The sequence below is a fragment of the Dermacentor andersoni genome, chromosome 2 (assembly GCF_023375885.2).
Source record: "Dermacentor andersoni chromosome 2, qqDerAnde1_hic_scaffold, whole genome shotgun sequence".
Taxonomy (NCBI): Eukaryota; Metazoa; Arthropoda; class Arachnida; order Ixodida; family Ixodidae; genus Dermacentor; species Dermacentor andersoni.
Genome location: NC_092815.1, coordinates 254,356,804 through 254,372,464, shown reverse-complemented (window position 1 = coordinate 254,372,464; position 15,661 = coordinate 254,356,804).

Below are 15,661 nucleotides of genomic sequence, written 5' to 3'. Positions count from 1 at the left end.
ATCTTGTTCCAGGTGCTTTCTCAATAATTTGTTCAACATACATTTCTACATTTTCTTGATCAACTGAACTAAATCTATCCTTACGGAGTGCCTTCTGGATATGATTTTTATGTTTGTCTTTGTAGGGTAGAAATCTCTGCATGTGGTCGGGGGGCACTGCTTGTTTGAGAACAGTACATCTCGGACAAAAAACCTCAGACAGCTCTCAACTTTTTCTACAGATGTCACACGTTGTTGTACAAGCTCACAAATTTTTTTGACACTTCTGAACTTATTGGCTGCGCGTACCCTGCACACCGGGCATCAATGTCATGGTTGCAGTGACTTTCACTGTCGGACATGCAGACATAGAAGCGATGCTGGCGCAGAACAGGTTTACCACGAGCTTCTTCTTGCAATACCAAACTCAGCCGGGACATCACTTCCTTCGAAGCAGTCTCGCACTGCCATTTGGTACATTGTTCTGAGATGTTAATCTAAAGAGAAAAGAGCAGATCGTAAACAGAGTAAACAAAATTAAGTGGTTCTGAATTTTGTCTGAAGGAAATAACCTGTTTCAGTGATAGAGAATAGAGATAAACTTGACATACGAAAGCAAAGGCATGACAGCTTAAATGCATAGGCATTAGAAGCTCGTGCCATTATATTGGTGACATTACAGAACAATAATATCAGTACAATAACACTACAATAATTCTAAACAATTTTTTACAGCTTTATCAGCATTTGCCAGGGGGTCTATACATGGCCAAGCATCCTTTATCCACAAATACTGCAATTCAGTGCTGTAAAGCGCACTTTTTTTAATGCTTCTCAACCAACAGTTTCACCTATGGCATGAAATGCTAAGATTTTGCATCAAGAATTGCAGTATTAATAAGTGAAAAGATCCAAACAAAAGGCAAGAAATAATAATGGCAATAAACAAGAAAAATCCTGTACATTTGTGCAACAGTCAAATGTATCACAAAATGGAGACTGTCCATGTTTGTCAGGAAGCATTTCAAGATGTCTGTACAACACTCTTGGTTTCTTGGGCCTTGTAACATGTGCTAGCAATTGTAGTGTGAAATCAAATTCATGTGGTGACCCAGCGTTCCAAAAGAAGTGTAGACAGGGATATATCTCCTCTCAACAAGCATACTTGGATTATAAGGTTATTGTCATGACATAGAAAGAAATTAATAAAACAAGTAGCTACGCTCACAAGCTGAATAAGATTTCATTCAGTGACTGCAAAACAGTCATAAATAAAGCTGTAAAACTTGTAGTTCGAATAATTGTCCATACCATCTCTAAAAAAATTGATTATTAAAAAAGGGTTCAGAGCGGGAGGCGTGAACTTAAAATTTAATATTGCTCATACTCATAGACATTACCCGGTCAGTTCAGCCACTTTCAACCAAAGACACATTTCTGCACTCGAAGAGGAGCAAAGAATGTCATTCAGTGCTGATTGCACAATCCACATGCATTCACAAAAAACATGTCCTTCATAGCGCATATTTCAAACTACAAGTTTCTTTCACAAAATTAGTGCCAAGTAGTTGTGGTTAGTGGATGCCCCCAATTTTAACACTCCAAATTGTCCTAAAATAATTCATTAAAATCAATGTATGGTGTGGGGTTCTCCTCCATGCTCTTGGGACAAAGGAACGACAACACAGTAGTGCAAACAATCACAAGGGCATTTATTGCACCTTTCATAGATCAATGCCTGCTAGCCGAGTTGCTATCCACAAAACATGCCGATGGGTGCGCGACAAATCTAGAAGTCCGACTCACCGCGACCGGATAGCGAGCGAATATGTTCGCCCCATGCTGGATCCCAACGCCTGGTCGTTCGTGCGTACGGTCACGCGAACGGCGGCGCGTTCGATGGCGGCCACGCAAGGCGGTCTCGCAGAAGCATGGGTCGGCGCCCGCGCGGGACGTCCGCGCCGCTCGACGATCTTGAACCCCAGAGGAAGCGCCTTGTCTTTCGGCGCCCTGTCGGCGGCGTTAGCAGCGCAACACTCGCGCCATCTCTCGTACTGCGCCTCAACCACTCCGACCGCCGCGGGCGCCAGGCCACGCGAGCCGTGCGGGAAAACCAACATATCAGGGGACGCGTGAGAGTCGCGCATCGCCACATCCCCCCAACCTTAAATCACTACATATTCCGCCGAGACCTGTCACACGGTCTAATATCAACCCGTGCTTCGCGAACAAGATAGTGCATGCAACAGTGGCCACACCGAGGAAATGTCCACACGCTGTCCAGAGCATGCGAGCCGGCATTGTCCTTGGGTACACCGCTGGCGTCCGCCGGTCGCAGCAGAAGCTTTGCAGACTCGAGGGCACGATTCCAGGCCAGGGCTCCGGAAACGGCGACGCAGTAGTCGGTACGAGCAAGCGTCGCTCGCGCCGACGCGCCCTGCTGGCAGGAGCCGCCGTAGCTGTCGGTGACCGCCGGCTCTTTTGTCCACCGCCGAGGGTTGTGAGCTGGGTACAAGAGGCCGCCGAAGTCGCTGCGCCGAACTGGCCACAGCATCACCATCACCCGGGGTGGCTCGATCGTAGTCCGGGGCAGCAGCGCAGACGATGTGCAGGTGACGGCAAACCAGGGGTGACTCCGATGACGCTGCGTACACTCAACACACTCGGCAAACAGTAAAGTAGTGCAAGGGAGAGGAATTCCGGATGCGCATCGCCCACGTGGCACGATGTTCAACTCGGCTAGCAAAAGATCGGGCAGCTACTCAGATGCTAAGTTCACGTGAACGAACCTCGCTTCCTCGAGTCGAACGAGTAATTTCAATTCGTGCGAGGCCAAATAGGAGGGAAGCAAATTGCAACACCTCAACGCCACGGTCCACCAGGTTGTGTCCCTCCACGTGCGACAGGCAGCTTCGTAAAGCCTTAGGCCTAAAGCGTCGCTACGCTGACAACAACCGGCATCCAAAAACAACACCTAAAATGGGCGCGAAACAGGCAGCCGCGAGGAGACGTCAGCTCTGTTAGGTGATCCTACTCCGCTCGGTGCACACAGCATCCGAGTTGACGGCACCCACCGTCCCAGACGGTGTCGGAGCGCCGGCGCCAGGCCGCAATACCAGTCAGCCCGTAGTGGCACCCGTGGCCCGCGGCCACCCGGCTCCCAGAGCCGCGACTTCATCCGAGTCAAAGAGATAGAAGAAGCTATTTGCATAATAAAATTCGGACCACCCACGAGGCTTCCGTACTCACTAGCTTCAGGCTTGGCAATGCTACGCGGGCGCTGAGCCTCGCTCTCCCAGGATGCAGACCACGTTGCTCTCGTACCGACGAATGTCATTAAAAAAACACTTGCGAAAAGGCTTAGCATGTTGACATGTTCAAACTTACTACAGCCACCGTCGCCTCGCTCAAGAAAGCACGCCGCCAATGCTAGCGATCAAAATCCGCCCTGCCCTACGCTTCGGTTCAAACAAAGGTCTCGAAAGAAGCAAAACTGTTAAATCTATCGCCGGATGCCCCAAGAGCCCCCACCTGGGGCGCCAGATGTGGCGTTCTCCTCCGTGCTCTTGAAAGGAACGACAACGCAGTAGTGCCAACAACAACAAGGGCATTTATTGCACCTTTCATAGATCAATGGCTACTGGCCGAGTTGCTATCCACAAAACATGCCGATGGGCGCGCGACAAATCTAGAAGTCCGATTCACCGCGACCGGATAGCGAGCGAATATGTTCGCCCCATGCTGGATCCCAACGCCTGGTCGTTCGCGCGTACGGTCACGCGAACGGTGGCGCGTTCGATGGCGGCCACGCGAGGTGGTCTCGCAGAAGCATGGATCGGCGCCCGCGCGGGACGGGACGTCCGCGCTGCTCGACGATCTCGAATCCCAGAGGAAGCGCCTTGTCTTTCGGCGCCCTGTCGGCGGCGTTAGCAGCGCAATACTCGCGCCATCTCTCGTACTGCGCCTCAACCACTCCGACCGCCGCGGGCGCCAGGCCACCCGAGCCGTGCGGGAAAACCAATACATCAGGGGACGCATGAGAGTCGCGCATCCCAACAATGGAGAGAGTAAGAGTTTTTCATTGGAAAAGAAAAATTAGAACTTAGGCATCATTTGAAATTCGCTACATGTCAGTTCATTACTTATTTGACTGCAAAAATGAACATTTTATTCATGACAGCCAAGCTGATGAACTGAATGTCTAAGCTGAAATGGTCTAATTTCAAGTCTCTTAATTTAAAAATAAACATGCATCTAAAAAAGGCTGTTTACGTTATCATCAATGTTGATCTTCCTGAGCTTCCAGCGAGTAAATCAATCCCAAAGTCAAAATGTTATATATAGGCTATGTGTTTTTGCTTACCCTGAATTCCGGGAACGACTCCACTTGTTTTACATGCATCATTGCAGGGCAGCCGTTCTTCTTCTTTCCTTGTAAGTTCACCTTTTTTCGTTGGAAGGTAGCTGCTGACCATTCTGCATCTTTCTCCTATTGAATGAAGAGACATATCGAACATCAGTACGCTATAAATAATGACAATTACATTTGGATGAGTGCATGCAGTTAGTGCATTCATTATGAGTGCATTATTGGTTCCTTGCTCATGCTCGTGCTTTACGGAACAACAAGTTCCATGGTCACTTTAGCTCCTGCCAGTTGTCAATATTATAATTTAGCTTCGCAGCAGCACTTCGCATCTTCCCTTGGGCACAGGCACCAAAGCGTTTCGCTCGCATTTACATTAGCATTATAGATCAACCCACCTTCCCTAACTCTTCTCCTCTTCATCACCCACTGAATTCCGTGGATTTAACAAATTTTATAGTGTATAGTGATATAAATGCTAATAGGGCTGGGTGCTTAAACACTTTAATGTGATTAATACCTAACGTTGGAATAACTAACAATCTTTTAACTATCGCATTACTGATTTACAAGCATATAGTACCTTAAATGGAAGAAAACTGCATTTGAAGGAGACAGGTCATTTTTAATGATGTCCACTTTCACTTTATTTGATGCTCCCTGTGCTACTCATTTATGGATTTGCCTGACCTCTGCTGCGCTAATTTTGCAGCATGTCATTGGTAACAAATAAACCCTGCAACCAACAAACTCGTTCCAATGTGTCTTACAAAACACTGGGGAGTTCATGCTCACTCCTGCTTTTTAAGCAATTCATAAGGCACCAAAACAATGACGTGTGGAATGTGTTTTGCAATATCTTCACCAATTTTCTTCAGGTTAATGTCGACTGTATGAACGTGACACCCAGTCACCTTCATATTTCTCCGTGCTACTAATAGCAGGCTTACAAATTTCGCTTATTATATTTTTCCATGAATTCTGCCATGACACACAGCATTGGAAGTCCTGCTACTAGAGTACGGTTAACTTCAGTCTAACCTCCCACAAGTGCGTGCCACATTTTTAGATGGTATTTTTGATTATTATCAAGGTTAAGACCTTCATCTTGGCAGCGGCGGCAGCAACGTGTCTACATCCCTAACGACGAAACTGCTCCTGTTGCAGATTGTACTTCACCTTCCTGAGCACTCCTGCGGCCGGGAACCTGGAAAACTGACAGTTCTGTTGCTGGGAACCTACGCCAATTCTGAAGCCATCACCACCGAGCCTGATCATAGAATGCCAGGCGTGCCACTGTCTGCGCAATCTACCGTCAGCGCGCTGCCGTCAACCCTGAGACAATTTGCGCAGGCGCCGACTGGGAGCCCGTACAAGATAAAAACGCTAACGCTTGGACCGTTCGGCTACTTGGCAGCGGCGGCAGCAACGTGTCTACATCGCTAACGGCGAAACTGCTCCTGTTGCAGGTTATTGCAATATTACTGAAAGTTGAACTGGATTGTGCCAAAAGCCACTGCCGCTGCTGCCTCCTCTGCTGTTATTGATTGCTTGTGTAAACGTACTTTGTGTCATTTTGGTGAAATGTCCGATGTTGTGTGTGTTCGTCCTGTAAGTCACCTATTTGTGACGATGCGCCGAGAGTGACATGCGGTAAATGTGCGGGCGTGACAGAGAAATCATTTAGATAAAAAAACAATGCTGCAAAGCAATCGTGGCGCTGCCTCATGTGCAGGGAAAATGTTTCTCGCAGAAGTAGCAAAGAAGGCAATGATCCTGATCTTGATGTCAGGCATGGAAGAGTTAAGTGCTGGGCTAGTTGGTGATCTTGCATACTGAAAAAATTTTGCGCCAGAAAACAACACACACAAGAAAGACGACGACACAACGGGCGCTTCTCGAGAAACTTGATAATTTGCCAGAATTACGAAAAAAAGTGGCAGAAATGGAAGAATCTGTGCAACATATGTCTAAGAAGTTTGATGAATTTGAAAGACATGTTTCCCGCCAGGACACTGAGATCAAGGCGCTGAAGAAGAAAGTAGTGAAACTAGAAGCAAACGACGACATGACTCAAGTAGTGCAAACACAGCTGCAACAAGATGTTAACGACCTTGAGTACCGAAGCAGGAAACTTAACTTGGAGATACACGGCATTGTGGTTGCACCCAACGAAAATCTACTTTCCTTATTAAACACGATTGCCCCGAAGCTTGAAGTCCCGCTCTTAACGGCAGAAGACGTTCAAACAATACACAGATTACCTGCTCGACAGGGTAGGACGCCGTGAATAATCACGCGTTTCGCCATACAGACTCATGGCTGAAAGCTAAGAACAAAGCCAAAAAATGGTGAACCGCGTATCATTGTCCAGGAAAACATGACTCGGTATAACAAAGACTTGCTTCGAAGTGCGAAAGAAAGGGCAAAAGATAGCGGTTATCGTTTTGTCTGGCATACGAATGGGAAGATCCTCGTCCGCAAAGATGAAGTAATTAATGTAATTCATATCAAAGGAGCAAACGACCTGGACTATCTTAAATAAGTACGACGTAAGCACAGTACGTAAAGAAAGAAAAGATGATACAGTGTCCGTATCACCTTCCGAATGACCTGAACCGCATTGCTTCGTCTTTTTCATGTGCATCCATTAAAGCGGTACATATCAATTCACGATCAGTGAAAAATGAAGCAGAATTGCTAGAAGAATTCTTTAGTGAATTTCAATTTAGGTTCTCTGTGATAATCTTGAGTGAAACGTGGAGCACTAGCGCAGATAATGTCTATAATATGGCAAATTATAGAACATCATAGAACAACAGACCTTAACAGGCCTGTTGGTCATGGCGGGGGAGTAGCACTACTGCTGGATGGGAATGAAAATTATGAAATTTTGAGCCCATTCAGTACAATTACACCGGATTATGAGATAATGTCATTGTGTTTGGGTAAATTTCTTTACTCTGTCTGTTACCGCCCACCAAGCTGAAATGTAGCTTCTTTTTTTAAATTCTACGACAATTTTTTGTGTTATGTAGAAGACGGTGGTTACACGCTTACTGCTGGAGGTGATTTCAACATCGATTTGAGCAGTAATAATCATTGTACTAGAGAATTTAAGATGTTATTGGCTTCGAATGGTTTTATGAATGTGCTCGAAGCACCTACTAGAATAACAGTTGAAAGTCAGTCTACCTTAGATTTGTTCATTACTAATTTCTCCCATCCTAAATTCGAGACTGATGCCTTATCATACCCTATCAGCGACCATCTACCAGTGTTCTTGTGCATGGAGACGGTAACCGAAACACTAAAACAGCCAAAAGGTATTACATACCAACGTATAGCCAATGTTACTCTTGATAATTTTCGGGATGCTTTAAGCAAGTTGAATTTACGCATATTGCTTGCCTTAATAATGCCAATGAAGCCTACGATAAGTTTATTGATCTCTTTAAACAACTATACCACTCCTACTTTCCCTCTAAAACATGTAAACAATCTCGAAAAATTCGCAAACCGTGGATCACCCCTGAGTTGCGGAATGAAATTAAGTGTAAAAATAAGCTATACAGAAGGTTTATAATGACACGTGCGGCAGATCTGCATTTATTTAAACAGTTTCGAAATAGGTTAACAAAGAAACTGCGATCAGCTCCAAAGGAATATTACTCCACATATCTAGACGTGAAGAAGGGCCGCCATGATGTTATTCGGACCCGTCTAAACTTACTGCTACATCGTAATCAGTCGCAAAACCATGTGCACAATTTAAATATTGGTGGTAAAGAGCTAACGGGAACTTAACTCGCAAACGCCTTCAATTATTCTTTTACAGAAAGAAAGACTAATGAGTCGTTGTAGGAAATATGAGTACATAAACTTTCATAATGATAATACAATATTTTTAGATCCTTTGACAACGGATGAAATACTAACTGTTATACTCAGCCTAAAATAGTAGATTTATTTATTTTATTTATTTATTTCAGAATACTGCAGGCCAACAGTTATGGCCCATGCAGGAGGGGCTATACAAGGCATGTAAATACACTGTGACATAAAAAAAGAAAAAGAAAGAACGCCAGTTTAACAGATTGCCGCTAATAGACAAGCAGAAAAATATGTGTACACATGTACATATTCATACATATATATACGCATACGCACATATACAGCACTCATTCACTCAAACAAATGCTCTTCTAGAGCTTTAACAAAATTAGGGGACTGGAAGGTGGCCCCTGGAAGACAGTTCCAGTCGGAAACGGTCCTCGGGAAAAAACTGTGTTTGAATGTTTCAGTTCTTGCAAAAATTGGTTCCAGTAAATGACTTGCTGTGTGGTGTGTTCGTCTAGACGATAACTGTTTAAGTTCTGTGGGATGCGAAATGTTTAGTTTATGTGCTAAAAGGTTATGCAGGAACAACAAACGGGATATTTTCCTACGTACTTGAAGTAGTTGGATGTTATTTGTTTTCGTTAGTGTCGTGGGTGAATCAAGCCTTCTGTATTTGTTATAAATAAACCTAATCGCTTTCCTTTGCACCATCTCAAGCTGGTAAATGTCCTTCTTTATGAACGGGTCTCATAAGACCGACGCGTACTCTAATTTTGATCTGATGAATGTTATGTATGCAAGACGTTTAAGCTCACTTGGAGCGCCTCTAAGCTTCCGCCTCAGAAAGCACAGCTTGGAAAATGATGAGGAACAAATGTCTGCAGTATGCGCAGACCAGGTTAAATCGTTTGTTATTGTAACCCCTAAGTATTTATGATGTGTGACTTCCATAATACAATGATTTAGAAGGCTGTAAGAGAAAGGAGAAACCTGTTTCTTGCGCGAAATTCGCAAGAGTACAGTTTTATCTAGGTTAAGTTGCATATTCCATTTAAGGCACCATTGATGAACAGCTAATAGTGAGTTTTGTAAGAGGTAATCATCATTACGCTCGTTTATGCTCTTGAAGAGAATGCAGTCATCTGCAAAAAGCTTGACAGAGACATTTTCGGAAATAGCAGCCGGCAAATCATTAATATAAATTAAGAAGAGCAGCGGGCCTAAAACGCTTCCTTGGGGTACACCTGACGTGACTGGAAGCACTTCAGATTTACAGCCATTAACCTCTACGTACTGTGTCCTCTGTTTTTAACAAGCACTAATCCAATTAACAAGGTAGGTAGCGACGCCAATACTTTCCAGTTTATAAATAAGTTTACTGCGGGGAACTGTGTCAAATGCCTTGCGAAAATCTAAAATAAGTACATCAATCTGCCCTGATTTATCAAGCACAACAGAAAAATCATGAATTGTAACTAACTGTGTCACAGTGGACATTTCTTTCCGAAAGCCATGTTGTGCAGGTGATAAAATGTTATATTCAGCAAGATAGGAGTTAAGATAACCCGATACTATGTGTTCAAGCAGCTTGCAACAAGAGGAAGTGATTGAGATTGGTCGATAATTAGAAATGGTTAGCTTGTCCCCCTTTTTTAGAATAGGCACAACGCGGGCCATCGTCCAGTCCTCCGGCACATCTCCCGAAAGTAACGAGACTTGAAAGATCCTCGTTAAGAAAACAGATACCTGTGCTGCAAAACGCTTCAGAAAGGCATTTGGAAGCCCATCGGGACCCGCGGATTTTTATCTGCGAGTTTACGCAGCATGGACACAACACCGTTCACAGAGATAGTTGGTACGTCACCAGGATCTTCAACTAGAATTCTAGCTGTGGTTGCCCGTTCCATAAGGAACACGCTTTGAAAATACGAGTTAAAACCTTGCGCTATGATCGTGGAGTTAACGCTGTTATTAATTCGAAGTTTGGTCAAGTGGTCAGTCCTGCGACCTAGAAAATTCCAAAATTTTTGGGGATCACTTCTGATAAATTCGGGGAGCGTCGTGTCAAAATAACGGGACTTTGCTAGTTTTAACTTATAGGCAAGTTCCTGTTTTAGAACCTGGAACTGTTGCGGACAAGGTATTTTTTTCTTCCTACAGCGCCTTACTTTACGTTTCATTTGAATAATTTCACGACTTATCCAAGGATTGCGGCGATTAATACAAACCTTTCTAAGGGGAACAAAATGTTCAATAGTATACTGTATTCTTAAAGTGCTGCCATAAACTATGAAGGTCATTGCTGCAAGGGTTATCTAACTGTGATTGTAAAGAGTGGATGATTGCGTTATCGTTAGCGCGTGCGTAGTCCTTGATCATTTTAACCGGTCGCATCCCGGCAACAACTGACGAAACACAACAGAAGAACAACAGACGATGGTCCGAGATTCCAGCTTCAACACTATGCACTCCATCAAAAAAGGTTTGACTAACAAAGAAAAGGTCTAAGACAGATGTCTATCTGGTGTATGCATGAACGGTTTTCTTAAGGTTTAAAGAAAACATCAGATCAAGAATAATATCACATGAGGCAGACAGGCGATAGTATGGTTTATCCCAATCAATAGCAGGGAAATTAAAATCACCGGTAATAATTAAGTTCCGGTTTTGGTAAGGCAGTAAGCGGTCAAATAAACTTTACATGAAAGAATCCGCTGCATCAGGTGCATGATACAGAGTACAAAGAAAAAAAGTGAGACCATGCGCATTAACGTGCAACAACAAACTTTCATGCTGATCAATTTGTTCAAGCAGCGTTACGCTTACTGCACGTTTCGCAATCACAGCAACGCCTCCACCACGTGAGCCGCGATCGCGCCTGTATATGACGTAGTCCGGTGGCACAATTTCTTCATCAAGAATACCGCTATGTAACCATGTCTCGGAAATCACCAGTAGGTGAGGATCGTAAGAAATGAGCAGTACTTCAAGGCTATCGATTTTGTTTGCAATGCTTCTAGCATTCAGGGATATCACACGTAACTGGCACGTATCTGGCGATGGGGTCGTGTTGACGTCACGACAACTACCGGCATTAATATTAATCGATGGTGGTTTATGCCTCGAATGATTCGAAGAACCATAAGCGTGAAAAAAAGACAGTGATTCTGAACCTGTGGCTTGTCAAGTACTAGAAGCATTGGCGCGTTTCCTTCGCGGACGACCTGTATTTTTCCGCGGTTGTGAGGCTTTCGTTACACCGCTCTCATAGCTGTGATCAATACCGCGTGAAGCGGCTTCTAGTACTTTAAAGCTTTGATTTTTCCTTTCGTCCCACGCGTAGACCTCTTTGTTAATGACTAATTTATCATACTGAAGGTACACTTTATCCTCAGGCTCCTTATCTTTAGCAGTAGCCCAGAGCAGCTTTCTAATTGTTCTTAGCCTAGGTGAGAAGTCTTCCGAAATGTACGTTTGAGTTCCCTTCAGCTTCGAAGCATTTCTGAGAAGTTCCGCTTTTTCAGTGAAGTCAAAAAACCTTATAATCACCGGACGCGCTTTCCCTACCGCTTTTCTTCCTAGGCGGTGTAAACTTTCTAGGCTCTCAACTTTTATTTCAAGTTTACGTTCAAATATTTCTGTTAGAATATGTTCTTTAAGACTATTTACCGTCTCTGCTTCAGACTCCTGAATCCCATACACGAGCAGATTGTTTCGGCGAGAGTAATTTTCAATGTTGTCAACATTTCTCCTTAGTGAAGCAATCTCTTCGTTTAGTTCCACAAGCGTTTGCTCGCTTGTCTCCATCCTTTTAGCTGTCTGTGAAAGCACTTCCAGTTTACCTTCAATGGAAGACAATCTCACGTTTGTCGAGGTAATGTGCGAGTCTAGCTTAACTCCGATAGCCTTTAGTTCACATGAAGAAGCTTTTTGATTTTGGAGAATTTCTTCGAGTTGATCTGCTATCCCTGGGCCTGGATTGAGCTCAACGTCCCCGCTTGACAACAGTGCAAGCAGACAAAATGAGTCAAAACACTCAGCAAAACATTCAAGCAAGACGCCTGGGCAAGGCAGCACAACCAAACAGAGCGAATCACTTTTAAATTCACAGCAATTGCGATATCTACCAACCTGCATGAAAAAGACGAACAGGTTTAGCCGTGACTGCATCCCTCGGGTGCTGCCTTGCCCACTGGCGAAGATGCCGAGATATTGACGACATTCAGATAAAGCCTGTAAAATATGTTGCAGATATCATAGCGCCAACCATCACACACATTTTTAACCTTTGTTTAGCTACATCGATATTTCCAGAACAAATGCAGATTGCAAAAGTAACTGTTTTATTTAAAAATGGAGATAGAAATAATTTCGGCAATTATAGACCTGTGTCCGTACTACCTGTCTTCTCCAAAGCACTGAAGAAAATTTTGCACTCTAGATTTACTAAATTTATAGACAAATACAATTTGCTAACACCGTGTCAATTCGGATTCCGAAAAAACAAATCTACTGAACTGGCGCTCTTAGAACGAAAACAGTATATTCTGTCACAATTTGAAAACAGATCTTCTGTGATTGGAATGTTCGTCGACTTCTCGAAAGCGTTTGATCTGGTAAACCATGAATTACTTCTAGAGAAACTATGGTGCTACGGAATCCGAGGACAGGCTGCAAAACTAATAAAATCTTACTTGTCTAAAAGGAAATATACGGTTAACATACATAATGCATATTCAGAAGTAAAACCTGTTTATTCTGGTGTCCCACAAGGCAGTTTATTAGGACCACTACTTTTCAACATTTACCTTAATGGCATTGTAAACACTAACCCAAATGCCAGATTCATAATAAATGCAGATGATACGCGCATTTTTTTCTCCGGAAATGACATTCACGAACTCGTACAATCGTGTAACACGACGATGATCTCGCTGTAAAAATGGTCCCAATCTAATCATATGCGTGTTAATGAGGGGAAGACAAAAGCGGTAATCTTCAGGAAGAAAAATAAACTGGTTCCTCCTCGCAAAAGTATCCTATTTAACTCCAAACAAATAGAAATAGTTGACCATCTTAAATGTCTTGGGGTAGTATTTTCTTATACTATGTCATGGACAGCACATGTGGACCAAGTTGTCAAGCAATTAGCTAGAATAACTGGCGCAATTAGCTGCATTAGATACATTCTTCCTAAACCAATTAAACTACTTCTCTACATCTCACTATTTTATTCTTACATTACCTATTGCGAGCTGGTATGGTGCACTGCAACACCGTCCTGCCTACAGAAAATTTATATTTTGCAAAAAAAGTTTCTTTGCAATGTGTTTGATGCAAATTACGGAACGACCACCAGACGCTTTTTTCTTGAAACTGGTATAATCAAAATTTTTAATTTGTATCAGTATCGGCTCAGCGTTCGTTTTAAAATAGAAACAAGAAATAAAATAAGTAACATTCGGCATCTAGCAAACTTACAAGAAAATATATAGAGTTACCCTTTCAGACACCCCGAAAACTGGTTCGTGCCAACAGCACGCATCAATACCGGGAAAGAGCGCCTTCAACACACACTTCCTTCCCTGTTCAACGCGTACGAATCTGCTAACATCAACTTGTTTACCTGCACCCAACGTGATATACGTGCCATATGCAATTCATATGCAAAAGAATGTGCCACTTAATAATCATTAGGTATAGTTAATGCTTAGTATAGTATGTTTTCTTTGTTCTATATTTATTGTGTCCATTATTATTTGTCATTTGTGCTGTTATTTGATTAATGCTATTTAACGATTATGTTAAGTGTAGTCCTGCTTGTGACGAAAGAACTTCGTTTCTGCACATTTAAGTGCAGATAAGATTTTGTTTAGTCTTCGTATGTTCTTGCTATATTGTTGTTCTTGATTTTTTTTCTTTATCATGAAGCCATCATGTCTGCGACGAGATTGCCTGTAGCTGCTGCTTTGTATTTCGGGGCTGCGGCCGAGTCAAGCTGTTAATGACAGCTTTTTCTGCAGCTCCCCCTGTCTGTATTTTTTGAGGCAGAAATAAATTATTATTATTAAAAAATTATTATTATCTTCATTAGGGCTATATTAAATTGATCAACAGGTAAATGGGTAAATTTCTACATCCTAAATATCAATTAATTAAATAAGTATGGAAGCATCCTGAATAAATAGCAAATGTTGACGATGTTGACAAGCATAGATTGAATGGATGCACTGTCCACTTCTGTTTTTTCAGAAGCATCGCCATTGCTCAGTTCTAACGGTATTATATCATTACAGAAACTATATAAATAGTCACTTGGAATACTTGTCCATAAAGCGGTTAACGGTAAGATCCTGTTCTCTATAATTAATTACTCACGACCAGTTTCCTCACTCCACATCCAGTCGGTTCACTTCTACCAATAGCTATTCATTACAACAACCTAGAACTAATCATGGTAAATTCACTACTAATTTTTCCGCCACACAACTTAGGAACTCATTAACTTGTCGTATGAAGATACACTTCCATTTATACACATCTACATCGACCCTCCGTGAATTTTTTCACTTAGTATGTTCATTTCATCATCACCATTTTATTGTCAATTATTTTCTGTTATTAAAAACTTACAGTGTTAGCTATAGTATTTCATTTTGAACAGTGTCTTATGTGGCATATAGGTGCCTTGGATTTACTTATTCTACTCATCTCTAGCGGAAGGTTCCTTGTAAAGTCTGTTGACTATAGGACCTACCTCTGTATGCATGTATTATTTCCCATTTAAAACCTAAAAAGAAATTATAACATTTCACTGCAGTGATGCGGACGGCATATATGCTATCCTGAACGCGCATAAGCAGAATTTCGTGCGACGTCCCGATGTTTGCATGCTTCAGTGCGTAAGATATATGAGCGCGTTCTACCCATATCGGCTCCACGTAGTATCCGTTCAATTGCCACGTACCTGTCGAGCACTTCTTGAATCTTGCACCTTGTGAAGGTCTCGCCCAAAGAGGCAGCCCCTGTCCACGGTTTGGACAACCTTATAAGGCATGTCTTCATTCACGACCACATGTCCGCGCTGAGTGCTGAACATCAGCCTGCCTGATATAAAATAAATATTTATATCATCGTACCGTCGATCCTGACGCGGTACGTACAAACGCCGGCTGGCGACGCGCAGGCGGAGGAGAGAACACGGGCGGGCGAGGCGCCCGTACAACGGCTTCAGCATACGTCAGAGGCACGGCCACGGCAGCCGGCTGACACGGAGGCGGAAGAGCTTCGGTCACTTGCTCTTGAATTATCTGTCGGATCGCTGGAGCCAAATATTGAGAAGGCTTCTCCGTGGTCGGCAAAATCGAGAACTGTCGCGCGACCTCCTCCCGCACAAATTCTTTTATTTGCCTCAGCAAAGTCGTGTGGTTGTCGCCAATAACCAATGCTGCTACCGAATCTTCCGTAGGCAGTGGG